Below are 16,754 nucleotides of genomic sequence, written 5' to 3' on the forward strand. Positions count from 1 at the left end.
TTATAAAATAGGAAATGTTCCTTTTCAAAATGATTATGAAAACTAAGGACTCTCCTGAGTTTTCTTCCCAGGCAAGATGATAGAAAAATGCTTATAGTACAGAACGATGCAGCTAAATTCCTTTGACAAAGGTGATGTATTATTCCAATTACATGACAAACCTGGCTCTGTGCATGCACTGTTGGTAAGAATAAAACAACCTTGGGTTCCCATTGGGTTCTGTTACAGCAAAACAAAGCAGGAGAGCTTTCATTCTTTTCCTTTTTAAAGAGAAAATTTTATATTTTCAGAATTGGATGGCTTTCCTAGATATCTACAGATAAATGATCATGCAATCTACATTACTCCTCTGATTGGCTTTTTATCTAAAAACAATTGTAAACAGATCTATGAATTGATATCGCTCTTGTTTCATGAAATTTTATCTCTGAACAAGAGTTTTGTTAGTTTTCTTTATAGTCTTAACAATGCTATCATTCTTTAATTTCAGTTCAGAGAAAATATGAACAAGCTGAAGACAGATCAGGTTGTGTAATTTAGCAACTTCCCTCTTAATTTATAGCATCAAAACTATTCATATTTATGTTAAAATGGCTCTAGGCTACCACTGATTGATACTCTTTCTTCTGGGAGGTATTCAGGTAACTATTACTACTTTCTAACATGTCTAACGATCAGAGTCTAGTTTCATGAGAACAATGATCAAATCCAGAATAGAGTCCTTAATATCTTATTTCCAACAGATGCAGCGCTTGCAACCAGTCATTTGGTAGAGTGCAGTGAGCCTTGTGGAAGAGTGGGGCAAGGACAGAATGATCCAGAGGGGACAGGAGCTCCACAAGAAGACCAACAGAGCCAAGTAACCAGGGCCGAAGGGGCCCTGTAGAGACTAAAGCAGAAACCAAGCACAGTGCATGGACTGAACCTAGACCACCTCCCAATCCCACCTTCCCTCCCTCGCATGCCCTTCTTGTAGTCCACTGATAAGGGAGGTCCCCCTCCCCTTCCCTCTGACCCTAGCCTATCAGGTCTCATCAGGACTGGCTGCGATGTCTTCCTCTGTGGCCTGGTACAGCTGCACTCCGCCCATGGGGAGATGATCAAAGAGCCAGCCAGTGAATTCATGTCAGACACAGCCAGTGCCTCCCTTACTAGGGAAGCCACTGGATCACTGATGGCAGCATCCCGCCCACAGTGGACTGAGGAGAACCTTGGTAGAGTACATGTGTAAACAAATGAAGGCCAGGCACTCTTTCTGATATCATTTTGGACTTCAAAGATAGAATGTGCCATCTTAGAGATAATTGTTTCAGTGACAATTTAAGTGTACAGTTTTCTTCACACACACAAAGGAAAAAATAGAATTTGAAAACAGCTGAATTTGATGTGTCATATGTGATTTTTTTAAATGTTTTCTTTTTTAAAAAAAAAGTACTTAGTTTGAGAAGCTTAATTAAATTCATTCTAAAAAACCTAGGACTGTCTGTTGTAAAAATATGTCATGACATAGGGCACCGTACTTACTATTACGTCAGTTTGGTTAAGGACACGGCTCTGATTCCTCTCCTGTTAGCCATATGAAGATTAATCAATAACACGAATCCAATCTGTCTTCCAGAAAGTTTCTCACCAGCATTGTACCTAATAGGTTGAGAAGTCATTGGTGATCTTTGGGCAGATCTGTCATTTTGCTGAAGATTGTAAAATGCTGACTTTCCCAATATAACCATGTCTTGGAATGATCTATTACACTATAAGGATTTGCGTGGTTTAGCTATTTATTACCAGTTGCAGTTGGAATAGGAGTGATAGGGTAAATGTTGAGTTTATTTCCCTTATTTATCAATTTTTAGAGCAAAAACTGTGCCTTAGCAAACCAATAAAACTATCTCCCCCCCCCCCATTTTAGAAAGAATTTATGGATTTATTCATATTTGATCTGCTTTGTACAGTGTAGTCATTCTCTTTGCCTCTCACTTTTCCTTTTATGTAATTTTTAAAAGGTGGCTGATGAGGTATTTTGGCATAGCCTCAGAATTTTGGATAGCTTCCCTACTCTTAGCTCAAGGAGATATCCCAGGATCCCATGGTATATTTGCCTTCTTAGGTCTAAACTGAGTATTAGAGGGATCCTTAGAACTTTTTAGTTGAAAATACTAAATATTAAAACAACAAAATATTGGCAATAACCTTGGTTGCTAATGAGAGTAAACTCCATGAAGTGAGTTGGTATTTTTATTTTTATCAAGATAAATTTATAAACTGTGTTGGTATTTCCAAATAAATTACATGTTCTTTACTTAATTTCACTTATTTTATTTTATATTTATATTTTAGTACTCTTTGTTCTTAAAGCCATGATTATTTGATTTATTCTACTATATCATATACTTAGTTTCAATAAAACAACATTAATATTATAAAATATCACTATTAACCAGTGTTTGGTAATTTCAATGTTTTCCATTTGTTTTAGGATAAACATTGCTACTAATGTATAAATTATTATATTTGAAAGTATTTGAATTACCAAACTCATTATATGAAGCCACAGCAATTCTAAACTTCATATGGAAAAAGAAAAAAAAAAACCAGAATAGCTAAAACAATACTATACAATAATAAAACTTTTGGAGGCATCTCCATACCTGACCTCAAGCTATACAACAGAACAATAGTAATAGAAACTGCATAACACTGGCATAGAAATAAGGTGTTTGATCAACTGAATTAAATCAAAGACCAAAAATAAACCCACACATTATGGACAATTGATTTTTCACGAAGCAGCCAAAACCATATAATGGAAAAAACAAAACAAAACAGCATCTTCAACAAATGGCGCCAGTCTAACTGGATGTCTATACCTAGAAATGTGCAAATAGATCCATATTTATAACCCTGCACAAAACTCAAGTCCAAGTGGATCAAAGACCTCAACATAAAATCAGATATACTAAATATGCTAGAGGAGAAAAATGGGAAAGAGCCTTGAATTCATTGGCACAGGAGACAACTTCCTGGACAGAAATCCAACAGTACAGCCTCTAAGATTAACAATTAATAATAAATAGTACCTCTTGAAATTGAAAAGCTTCTGTAAAGTAAAGAACATTATCACTAGAATAAAGCGGCAGTCAACAGGTTGGGAAAATATCTTCACCAATCCTACACCTGACAAAGGGCTAATATACAGAATATATTTAAAAAAAAACACAAGAAATTAAACACCAACAAACCGAATAATCCAATTAAAAGGGGTACAGAGCTAAACGGAGAATTCTCAAAAGAGGAGTATCAAATTATGGAGAAACACTTAAAGAAATGTTCAACTTCCTAGTCATCAGGGAAATGCAAATTGAAACAATTTTCAGATTCCATCTTACACCTGTCAGAGTGGCTAAAATCAAAAACTTAAGTGACAACATGTTGGCGAGACTATGGGAAAAGGGGAACACTCCTCCTTTGCTGGTGTGAGTGCAAACTTGTACAATCACTTTGGAAATCAATCTGGTGCTGTCTCAGAAAACTGGGAATAGCTGTTCCTCAAGGCCCAGCAATACCACTCCAGGGCACACACCTGAAAGATGCTCAACCATACAACAAGGACATTTGCTTAACCATGTTCATAGCAGCTTTATTTGTAATAGCCAGAAACTGGAAACAACCTAGATGCCCCTCAACCGAAGAATGGATAAAGAAACTGTGCTATATTTATAGCACAGTTGAATAGCACAATTTATAGCACAATGAATACTACTCAACCACTAAAAACAAGGAAATCATGAAATTTTCAGGCAAGTGAACGAAAACTATCCTGAGTGAAGTAACACAGACCCAGAAAGACACATGTGGCATTTACTCACTTACAAGAGGATTTTAGTCATGCAGTACAGGATAGACATACTACAGTACAGGCCCCATAAAGATAAGTAAGGAGGAGGACCCAAGGGAGGACTGTGAATCTCACTCAGAAGGGGAAATAAAATAGGCAGAGGTACTGGCTGAAGAGTGGGGTGGAGATCAGACCTGGAGAGAGTAGGGTTGGGAGGACAGAAGGCCTGCAGAGAAAAGAGAAACGGTGGGTGCGGGAGCTGCAGACCTATATTAGAAAAGGCCTCCGGGAGGGTATGAGGGGGATTCTAGCTAAGACTCCTAGCATCAGGGACCATGGAGACTACAAAGGACAACCTTTAAATAGACAAGACTCCTAGTGGACTGAGGAGATCACCAACCCACCCACATATCAGTTAAGATTACTTAACAGTTAATTTGCTTTATCTATCACCTTAACTTTCTCATCAAACTTTTTCTTTCAATTGAGTGTGGGCTGTGAGCAAACCTGTGGGGCCTTTTCTTATTAGTGATTGATGTGGGAGTTTCCAGGCCATTGCGGGTGGGGCAACCCCTGGCCAGGTGCTTCTGGAGTCTATAAGAAAGACTGCTGATTCCTTCAAAGTCCACAGAATCCTGCAGAAGAGGAGGTTCAAAGAATGTACACGTATAAATTCACAGAGACTGTGGCGGCACGCACAGGGACAGTACTTCTTCTGTACCACGCGGGCTCCTAGCGCTGAAAGGTAAGTGGACACACGCCCTCATCCTCAACTCAGAAGCAATCTCCAATTGATAAACACTTTCAAATGAAAATTCAGTTTTCCACAAGGAGTCTCACTAGGAAACAAAGTCCTCTTAAGAGCAGGCTGCATGCCCAGCAATAGACAGTCACCAGAAAAGAAAATCCATAGCATCCTGGGTGGTTCCTTCTCTCGAGATACTGTGTCAGGCTCTTTCGAAAACCTTTTATCTTATTGTTTACTTTTATTTTATTATATATTTCTCTACAGTCCTTTGCGTATGTATTATGGCTTTCAGTTTAGTGTTTTAGGGGGACACCTGAGTTTGCCATTTAGTGGGTCTCTGCATCTGTGTCTTTACGGGGAAATCTTTTTTTTTTTTTTCCTGTTTGGTTGTTCTGTCCTATTCTGACGCTTTAGTTTTGTTGTATATTATTTTATTTTACTATTATTCCTGGAATATTTTATTTTATTATTATTCCTGAGAAGCCTGTTTGTTTGCTAATGAGAGACAGAAAGGGGTTAGACGAGGATGGGGGGGAGCTGGGAGGAGTAGACGGAGGGGAGCCATAATCAGGATTATATTATGAGAGGGAAGACTATTTTCAATAAAAAAGAAAAAAGAAATAGGAGGCAAAATTAATTCAAACAGGCTTATCAAGCCATGAAAAGCAAGCCAGTAATCAGCACTCTTGGATGGCCTCTGCACCAGCTCCTGCCTCCAGGTTCCTACCTGTTTGAGTCCCTGCCCTCATCACTTTTGATGATAGACTGTTAATACAGAACTGTGAGTGAAATAAACTCTTTCTTCCCCAGGTTGCTTTTGGTCATGATGTTTTATCACAGCAATAGGAACCCTAATTAAGACGTATGTCTATGATAAACCTATGCTAGACACATGGAATTCAGGAGTAAGTGCTAAAATAGCGCCTAAAGGGGATATTCCCAGTGGTCAGATGTATTTATGAGCAAAAATTCTGGTAAATTCTTAGAGTAGATACTTCTTGTGTTATAATTTTTGTCAAAATTCTTCCCAGAACCTCTGTTTTATTCTTATTTCTTGGAACTGCATAACATAAAAGCTGCCACAAGCTCCTTTTTGTTAGTGTGTTTAACAAAACACAAAGCAAAAACCAAAATGTTCTGTCTGACATGGGGAAAAAAATGCCTGTTCATAACAGAGCCTAGAAATGATGCCAGAGAGAGCAGCATTTTCCATTTGATCGTTCTTCTTAATTCACTAAGCTATTGCAATCTTTTTCTCTGGTGTGTCTCAAGACTCCAGAGGTAAGCTGAGTGAGTTGTTTCTTTATCGTACAGAAAGACTAACTTAGTAGCTCAGGGTACTTAACTGCAAAATCACATCAGCAATTTCAGTCACATTTCCTGGGCCATTTTTCCCCTCCCAATAACATTTTAATAGAGTGAGATAGGACAGTATAGCAACCTCTCTGTGCCTTTGGTCCTTAGCTCCTCCTAAGGACTCAGCTGTGCCCTACCTTAAGTAAATAGTTTCAGAGTTTTCATAATACAGAGAAGAGACGAAGAGCCGGGCCAGAATGAGGAGAGTCAAGGAATCTAAGGACACCATCTTTCTGCCATTCATGTTAACAGCTGCCTTCTTCAACCCTTCACTCTTGGGTTCCAATTTCTCTGTTTGTGACTCTTCAGCCGTTGAGGTGCCTGACATGTGTTGTTGCAAGATCTCTTTATTTCCATCTCTTTAGGCCCATTGATTGCTATCTCCCATAGAAGAGACATCTCATGAAAACATAATAAAGCAATCCATGATGGATGGATAGCCATAGTCTGCTATTCCCCTCGCCACCCCCACCTTGTCTGTGTAACTTCAATTCTTGTGTTTTCTATCCCCTTCTATTTTTAAATAAAACTTCCCATCTTGTGTCCTAATGTGTTTATGTTCCTAGAAGCAGAGCAGCAATTTGGTTGACTTAGGGTAAATGATATGAAATAAATTTTGCTGTGCTAAGAAAAACTTTGAGAAATTAAATGTGAACAGCGTGGAGTGATTCCAGAACAGAAGGAGGATTCACCAGCAACAAGAATGAGGTGGCTCCAGGGATCCTAGTAGCCGGGTTTAAGTGACAGGCTTGTCAGCGTGCTGTCACTGTGATGATTCAGTTCCATTCGTTTTCCTGCCCTAGAATCAATGTGCTGAGGATTCAAAGTCCCAGAGGGTGAAGCTGATTTGTCTAGCATTTGAATCTGATTTGTCATATCCTCAAACTCTCACTGGGGAAACCCTGACCTGTGGTCCCCCAGGACAGCAGACAATTGGCAAAAATGAATTCCTTCCCAAGCATGTAGAGCACTATGTCAAAAATAAGGGGAAATGGATCATAATCATCCAATTTTCAGTGAATATTGGCAAGAGCAATGCATTGGAATTATGAAGCTGGGTTCATATTTCAGGTCTTTCATTATGTAGCCATGTGACTTCAGCATGTGCTCTCTTAGTTCTTATTTTGCAACTTCCTCATTCGTAAAATTAGAAGCTTGAAGGGGAAGGTAATCTCTCTCTCTCCTTCTCTCCTTACCCTCTCTGTTTTCTTTCCCTCCCTTTTCCTTCCTCTGTGCATGTTCCTTTCACAAAATGGTGCTTTCCAGTTTTACAAAATTCTTCCTAGCTAGAGTCCAAACTAACAAATGTATACCTTAATGACTTTATAAATGATGACAATTTTCTATTTTTTATTTTTAAAGCATTTTTTTGATTATTAGCAATTGTGGTATTGATCATCTCTGCAACTTTCCTTTCCTTCTTTTCTTTTTTATAAGCAACAAAGAATACAAAAGCAAAGCTACAGAGACAAATCAATCATAAAAGTACTTGCTGCTCAAGCAGAAGGACCAGACCTACATGGAGACATTCGGAGACCTGGGACATGCTAGCATGCCAGTCTAAGCAGTGAGTTCTATGTTCTGTGGAAGACCTTTTCTGTTTGTTTGTTTATATGTCTTTTTTGTTTTAGCTTTTCCTTTCTTTTTTTTTTTTATTTTATTCACTTTATGTCCATGGAGTCCTATCCCTCATTCCCTCCCAATCTCACCGTCCCCTACCTCCTCCCCTTTATAAGGTAAAAGGGAGCTCCTTATAAGGTAAAGGGGACCTCCTAGCCCATCTCATCAAGTTGCATCAGGACTGAACATGTCCTCTTTCCTGTGGCCTGGCAAGGCAGTCCTGTCAGGGGAAGTGATGTAAAAGCTGGCAAGTGTGTCTGTGTCCAATGCAGTCACCACTGTCCTTACTAGAAGACCCACATGAGACCTTAGCTTCCCATCTGCTACATCTTTGTAGGGGGCTTAGGTCCAATTCATGCATGGTCCTTGGTTGATGCTTCAGTCTCAGCAACCCCTTCTGGGCCCTGGTTAGTCGGCTCTGTTGGTTTTCTTGTGGAGCTCCTGCCACTTCTAGGACCTTTTCTCTTTTTTCCTACTTTTCCACAAGATACCCTACTCATTGATCAGTGTTTGGCTGTGAGTCTCAGCATCTGTTTTGAGGCACTGCAGGATAGCACCTCTCTAACGACAACTCTGTCAAGCTCCCGTCTACAAGTTTAGCAGAGCTTAGTTCATAGTGTCAGAGGTTGGCACTCTCTGATAGGGTGGATCTTTGGTTGAGCCAAGCATTGACTGTGTATTCCCTCAGTCTCTGCTCTATCTGTTCTATCTTTATCCCTGAATATCTTGTAGGCAGAGTAAATTTTGGGTTGAAGTTTTTTGTGGGTAGAGAAGGAGGTGTTTCCCTCCTTCTCTAGATTAGTCTAGTTAGTGGGTGTTCTCTATGGCCTCTGTTACTAGGAGTCTCTGCTTGAGGACCCCTCATATACTCCCAGGAGCCTACACTGACTTAGCCCAACAGCTTGTCACAAAGATACCCCCATCCTTCAGTTTCTCTTTTCTCTACAGGCCTACTGTCCTCTCTCCCTCGCTTTTCCCAGATCTGATCTCTACCCTCTTAACTCTCTGTGCCTCCTCTCCTACCTGTTCCTTCTCTTCTGTCCACCTCTACCTTTGTATATTCTATCTCCCCTTCCAAGTGAGATTTATGTATCTTCCCTTGGATCCTCTATGTTGTTTATCTTCTTTGGTTCTGTGCCTCGTAGTATTCTTGTCCTGTATTATATGGCTAAAATCCACTTATAAGTGAGTACATACCATTGTAGGAAGACCTTGTTCTAACAAATATGGTGGGGAGCAATTAGGGAAGACACTCAATGGTCTTAAAACACAAACACACACACATGCACAGGCATGCGCGTGTGCACACATGCATAAGTGCACACATACACACTGCAGAGACAGAGATAAGAGACACACAGGGAAACATACACATATACACAAAATATATAATATATATATATAATATATAATATAGAACCTAATTGCTTCTTTCTTCTATTTGTTGTTTTACTAAGGAACTTTGTCAGTCAAACTGACTGCTACATTCCCACCCAGGTTAATTAACATCTTAAAACCTTTTTGTAATGCTTTTGCCTATTCCATCCACAGAGACATTAAATTTCTTAAAAATTCAAGACTCCCCCTATCTCTCTTTTGTTCACATTTTATTAAACAACATCACCACTTATTTCTTTATTTATTCAATACTCATGTGAGTAGAAACTGAAACAATTCGATCTTTTGTTACTGAGAAAAGTAAGTTGTTAGTCCTACAGCTTCAGGTGATACTCATTCTACATGAGCCAGTGAATTCAGTTAGGCTAAAAATGCATATGTATTATGATAACATATATCACAATCACTGTCCTGTAGGGTCCTAAATTCTAAGATTTCTGAAAGATGATAAAACCCAGTAGGCCTCTAACGTGTAAGACTAAATACAATGGCTATCATAAGAAGGTAGCAAAACAGTATTATCACTGTATTATATAGACAAGGGAAGTTATCTCCAGTCATGTGAAGACAGAAGGCTTCATGGGACCAAGTGGTGGCTAAACCAAGACACAGGCAGAGAGCTGGTCTCCCTCCATCCAGTTTTGATTCCTGCATATATGCTCCCCAAATAGGTACAGTGGCTACTCACCATTAAAAATGTTCAAGACTCCTTGGATCCCAACCCTCTGGTGGCTTTCTGTCTGGAATAAAATCCCTACTCTTACTGTGACTTATAAAGCTGCACATGATAGGTCTTTTCTCTTACCTTTCTGGAATTCAGCTATTATTTTCCTACCACACAGCTTAGGCTGTCTGAAGTAAGATGTCTTTTTTGTTTGTTTGTTTGTTTGTTTGTCTTTGTGTTTTGTATTACTAGACCTCTGTCCCTATGCTCTTTTGACATTTGGGTCTTACTCCAAACATCATGGTGTCAGCAAAGCTGTGCCAGAACCTAATATAAATTAATGCACCTTTCAAGATCTAATGCACAGCTTTGCTTTTCATAAACTCCATGAAATTCCCTTTCCTATTTGCATCTGTTTAATATATCTTTCCCGTATTAGATTTTTATTAATAGCCTTTTGGTGTGTGGTGGGCTTTTAGCAAGAAGATAATACTGCAATTTGACTTTATTGGGATATGATTCATTGCTCTTATGTTTTACTACACAGTAAGTTTTAAAAGACGGTATATACTCACTCATATAGACATATAATATAGGATAAACCTACTAAAATCTGTACACCTAAAGAAACTAATCAAGAAGGAGGACTCTGGCTAAAATGCTCAATCCCCACTCCCAAAGGCAAAGAGGATGGACACCAGAAGAAGAAAAAAACAGGAAACAAGTTAGGAGCCTCCCACAGAGGGCTTCTGAAAGGCTCTGCCCTGCAGACTATGAAAACAGATGTTGAGACTTATGGCCAAACTTTGGGCAGAGTGCATGGAATCATATGAAAGAAGTGGGAAATAATAAGAGCTGGAGAGCACAGAAGGTCCACGAGGTGAGCAACAGAACCAAAAAATTTGAGCACAGGAGTCTTTCCTGAGACTCATACTCCAACCAAGTACCATGCATGGAGATAACCCAGAACCCCTGCACAGATGTAGCCCATGGCAGTTCAGTATCCAAGTGGGTTCCATAGTAATGAGAACAAGGACTGCTTCTGACATGAACTGATTGGCCTGCTCTTTGATCACCTCCCCCTAAGGGGGGAGCAGCCTTACCAGACCATAGAGGAAGACAATGCAGCCACTCCTGATGAGACCTACCAGACTAGGATCAGAAGGAAGAAAAAGAAACCCTCCCCTACAGTGGACTTGGGGAGGGGAGTGTGTGGAGAAGGGGGAGGAAGGAAGGGATTGGGAGGAGAAGAGGGAGGGAACTAGAGGAGGGATACAAAGTAAATAAAGTATAATTTTAAAAAAAGTTGGTCTAAATATCACATATACAAGATTTATAAAACAAGCAAAGAAAATTTCTCCAAACATTTGAATAATGTTTACCATGAAAATAAAAAAAAAAACTCCTCTAAAAAAACCCTCTTTTAATCATGTGTTTTAGGTTCTTTCCAATGCTTACATACATTTTTTAAAATACAATATATTAACTATCACCAAGACTATAAAGCTGATGAATGCTTTTGCTTAAAAACCTGGAATGAGAGTGCCTTATGTTATTTTTGTTATTTCTTAGTATTTCTGTTTGACCCACTAGATTTTCATTAAAACCTTTGCCTGAGGCTTTAATAATCTTCGAACATTAAGACCATAACAATTTGTGACTATCTAGATTTGAAATATGGGTTATAAAGAGTTAAATCCTTTGTTAGGACAAGATCCTGGCTGAGAACTCTAAAATAATTTCTAAACTACTAAATTACTTTTTACATTAAAATTCTAATCATTTACATAATGGAACTTTTAACTGTTTTCTTTATAAAGGTTTTAATTTTTTGAGACTTGGAAGCTTTCCAAGATATGAAGGATTCTTTGAAGTTTTACCTCTCCATTCCCTTGTCATTTTGATGTATTAGTGTGGTTTGTTGGCACTATTAAAATCTTATATATTTCTTATTAGTATTTTATTATAATTAGGTGGTCCATCAAGAATTGCCAACTCCTAGGAGATGAAGGATTGTGTCTGCATAGTCAGCTCCACTCTTTTGTAGATTTGGTTCATTTGTCATTGTAGGACAGTCTGTGAACATTCGTTTTACTTGGTTAGTGTGTGTGACCAGTGAAGCGGATTAGCTGTAGACACCCTCGGAATCTGATTAATTAGATGTGCTGATTGGACTTTCCTTTTCTTGCTACTGAATTTAATGTTTTCTGGGATAACTTGGTCTTTTTTTTATGTCCTCTGTAGTTATTAAGGAAAGGGCATACCTAAACTTTATGGAAAAATATTTAATTAAGGCCTTTTAAACATTTATTACATATTTAAATCAGTAAAATAGTAAACACATTCCTTTTATACACTCTTCTTTGTAAACAGATAAACTTTTCTTGTTTGAAAGTAATTAGGAAATTACTAATTACCTATATGGAAGCTAAATAGTGTACATGTCATGTAGTTATGTATTTTAATGCTCGCATGTAATTTACACATCTATCTAATATGGACCTCGGTAATTTCCTTTAAAATCTGGCACTTTATAAATGCGTTCTTATGCTTATCTTCAAGTTGTATTTCAACTTCTTCATATAGAGTAGAAGCAGTGGCAAATAGATAGTACAGTTCCGTACTGACTCTTTCTGCCATCAGATTGGAACTCATCTACCTAATTCAGTTAAGCATTCATTGTATGTGTATACAAGGGAGAGTGAGCACACACATTTGTGTGTTTATGTGTACGCTCTTACGTGTGGATTGGTGATGAAAACATGGATCCTAGAGATTTAAAGAGATTTTAGTCATTGAAAGTGTTTGTAAAGCTATGACCCATGTTGCAAATTTATATTTCCTTCCATTGGATACACCACATGCCTGTTTCAACATCCACACATTTATATGAATATATAACCATGTCTGATAAACAGTGTATATAAGGAAGAATAAAATGTGAAAGTAACAGATTAAAGAAGAAGAATACAAAATGTTCAACCATGGAGAAGAACTCCAAGAAAATGGTGGCAGGAATGAAGATAGCAAAGTCCAAAACACACAGGTGATATATACTACTGAACTAACACTAGGATAATTGCAAACCCAATATAGAAGCAGATGAGGATAAAACATTACCACCAATTAAAAATCACAAGGCACTAGCAATAATGTGAAAGAAAGAAAATGCTGATGTTCCTAAGTACTGATAATACTCCCATCACTCACTAGCTGGTACCCACAGGTAAACTCAGGAGGGCATTCAAGGCTAGCAGCTGGAGCACAAAGTGTAACTAATGTTGTCAGTACAGTAGGATGCTGTGTATGTGTGCCCAAAAACATCAACAATGTAAGTTCGCTCATTTAGGATTTGTATACTCAGTTTCTGGGGAGATGCTTGAGTCTGTAAAATGTTTGCCAAGCAAGCATTACGATTTTAATTTAAATGTTAAGCATATAATACAGGATAAACATACTAAAATCTGTACAACTAAAGAAGCTAAGCAAGGAGGACCCTGGGTAAGATGATCAATCCTCACCCAGAAAGGCAAATAGGACAGAGTGAGAAAACAGGGAACAGGACAGGAGCCTACCAGAGAGGGCCTTTGAAAAACTACACAGCAGTGTATAAAAGAAGATGCTGAGACACATAGCCAAACTTTGGGCAGAGTGCAGGGAAAGAAGTAGGAGACAGAAAGACCTGGAAAGGACAGGAGTACCACAAAAAGAGCACCAAACCAAAAAACCTGGGCACAGGGGTCTTTCCTGAGACTGATACTACAACCAAAGACCATTCATGCATATAACCTAGAACCCCTGCCCATATGTAGCCCATGGCAGCTCAGTATCCAAGTGGGTTCCCTAGTAATGGGAACAGGGACTGTCTCTGACATGAACTCAGTGGCTGGCTCTTTGATCAGCTCCCCCTAATGGGGGAGTAGCCTTACCAGGTCACAGAGGAAGACAATACAGCCAGTCCTGATGAGACCTGATAAGCTAGGATCAGAGGGAAGGGGAGGGGTACCTTCCCTATGAATGGACTTGGAGAGGGACATGCAAGGGGATGAGGGAGGGGGCTACAGTTGGGATACAAAGTGAACAAACTATAATTAATAAAAAAATGAATAAATTTTAAAAGGATTTTAATTTGGATTCCCATCATCTGCTTAAATTTGAAGTGATGTAATATGAATCTGCTTTTTCAGTGCTAGAGAGACATACAAGAAACTTTCTAGAGTTCCCTAGCCATCCAGTCTAGCTATGTAAGTGAGATGCTGGTTCAGTGAGAGACACTATCTCAAAATATAAGATGGACAGAGACACCTGCCTTCTACTTGTGGTCTTCACATGAACGACACATGTGAATTTACACTCATGGGAGCACAAACACAAATACACAAGCATGTCTATATATACATACACACATACAACCTTTTGCATATGTTCAACAATGTAACTTTAAAAGCCACTCGAAATCACATATATAAATATTAAGACACTTAATTGAGAGTCTCTTGAGAAGACATTTACTTTCCATATACCACTGTTCTTGTCTTTCTTATATCTCTCTCTCCCTCTCTCTGTTTCTCTCTTTTGCTTAATGGTTAACATTTGTACTAAAAATTTTTCTTAATAAATAGCAGCATTGCTTCAAAACAAAACCAAAGCAGCTGGGAACTGATAGAGAACAGTTCCTATCACTAAGGGTATTAGTAAGCATGGTTGTACTGGAAAAGTCTATGTCTTATGATCTCTAATTAGTAACCAGCTGAGATTATCTCTCAGTATTAAATCTTATAATATGCACAGAATACAACAAGTCTACCTTATGAACATAGGAAAGTAAAGGTCTAGATTAGAGAGATGTTGGGGAAAAGAATTGAGAGTTACTAAGACAGGAAAATGCCAGCTTGAAATTTGAACACATGAAAATAACAGAAGATGGAGATCTAGATACATAAAGAGGGGAATCTAGACATAGGAAGTTGATATAGATCCACAAAGTTCTAGAAGATATCATGATTTTACCTCCCCTTCTACCACACAATAATACACAAGATGCGAACCTCAACTGGGTATAGGCATACATATCTGTGATTCTAGAACATGGAATACTGAGACAGGAGGATCACTAGAAGTTTTGAAACCAGCTTAGACAAATTAGTGAGATTCTGTCTTAAAGGAAAAGAAAAACAACCAAAATAACCACCATCATAATAAAGTCATCACCATAAATCACCATAATAGAAAAATCATTCCAGAAAAGAATATTGATCAAATCAAACCAACATTTTATAATGAAAAATAATAAAAGGATCTAGGATCTAAATAACATTGCCACCAAATATTATCAAAAGTATGTTCAGATAATTCCTTACAAAGTAATGAAAAACTGTAACCATTTTTCAAAGGTGAGATTAAAAAAGATATTGCTAAAGACAACATGCACATTGGAAATTGGGCTCAGAGACCCCTAAGCTAAAACTGATCTGAATGCCCTCCCCCTGAGGACTAGCTTGCATAATACCAGAAGGTGCCATGCAAGCTTTCAAAGGAGGTAAGCAACCAACATGATAGGATGCCTATAAACCATAACAATAACCAGCATGGCACAATAACTCTGTGGGTGCAATAGTGGCACACATAGCTTGATGGTAACCAACAGTTCTATAATTGGACTTAAGGATGGCTCACCAAAAAGGATACCATGCTTGGTATTCAAATCCTGGCTAACTACTTAGCATTCTTAAAATTGTGATTATTGAAGGAGACTCTACAATCTACTAATTTATTAAACTAGCATAATTCCTAACAACAATCTATAAGCATTTGTTCTTATACCCACAGATAACTGTAGTCTTTGCCTATCATCAAGCAAACTTTGCAACAGACAAAGACCAGTACAGAAAAGCTCACTGGTCAAAATACAGAATTGTGGAACCCTATATTAATGGACACATCTACAAAATACTCATGCATCTAAGGCAGGGAGCATTGCCAAAGAGGGGGCAAAAAGACAGAAAGAGAGAGAGTTTTCTGTGAGATTATGTGTCTTAGTAACATCAGAAGCTATAAAGTCTCACAACACAAGTTCCTAAACATGAGCCGAACAGAAATGACACAAAAAAACCACACCAAACTATACAGGGAGAAGCCCAAGTGGCCTAAATCCTAAATAAAGAATTATATAAAGACAACTGACGAAAGCTAGGAGCAGGAGAGATGGTATTCCCAAGGGAAGAGCACACTGATTGGTTTTCCAGTGCCAAATTGTTAGCCCTGAAAATTCAAATGCTATTATATGGATTCAACAGGTTATATTTAAGAATGTATATATACAAATGCATTCATGTATACAGTAACAATTAATGGAAAAAGAGGTCATGAATTTGAAGGAAAGTGGGAAGGATCAAATGGGAGGATTTCGAGGGAGGAAAGGGAAAGGAACATTGTAATTAAATCACAATCTGAAAAATAAAAGACAAAAAAAAAGAAGAGAAAAAGATTAAAGGCCATATCGTAACAGCATGAATGATATTTATAAGACAATGTCACAATTAGAGAAGAAAAGAAAATAATTGGAAGATTTGAAATCTGAGCTCACAAAACATAGAAAATGGTTTCCAAAAGTAATTTCTGAATTCCTATACCAGAAAAGACAAAAGAGGGAGTCAATGAACAGGGAGAATTGGTGAAAGACTTAAAAGAGATTTCAGAAAAAAACATATAAAGTATTAAGAATTATCAAGTCACAGAGTCTGCTTTACATGCTTGGCAAAGACTCAACATTAAGTCAGCTATAGGACAAAGACTAAATAATGGACTAGAACAAAAACTACATAGCACACACATCAGAAGAACGTCTCTAAGCGAGAGCCGGCAGTGACGCCATGTTGGAAGAGCACATTGTAGTCTTGCTTATGAAAGAGCTAATTCTGTTTGAGCCTCTTTCTTGCAATACTTTGTTTTGTCAAGCACAAAGCATAGAGCCCACACTCACTATGAACATTGTCCCTTTAAAGCTTCCCCTAACGGTACATGGAGTGGCTCCCAGTCTCTTTCTATGGACCATTTTAACATTTGCTTTGCAACTGTGCATTGTGAATCTGCATCCTCCTTGGATGTACAAAGGTTTCTTTAGGACTAGTAGC

Source organism: Psammomys obesus, unplaced genomic scaffold, assembly GCF_907164565.1.
Source record: "Psammomys obesus unplaced genomic scaffold, mPsaObe1.curated_primary_1811, whole genome shotgun sequence".
In the NCBI taxonomy this organism is placed as follows: Eukaryota; Metazoa; Chordata; class Mammalia; order Rodentia; family Muridae; genus Psammomys; species Psammomys obesus.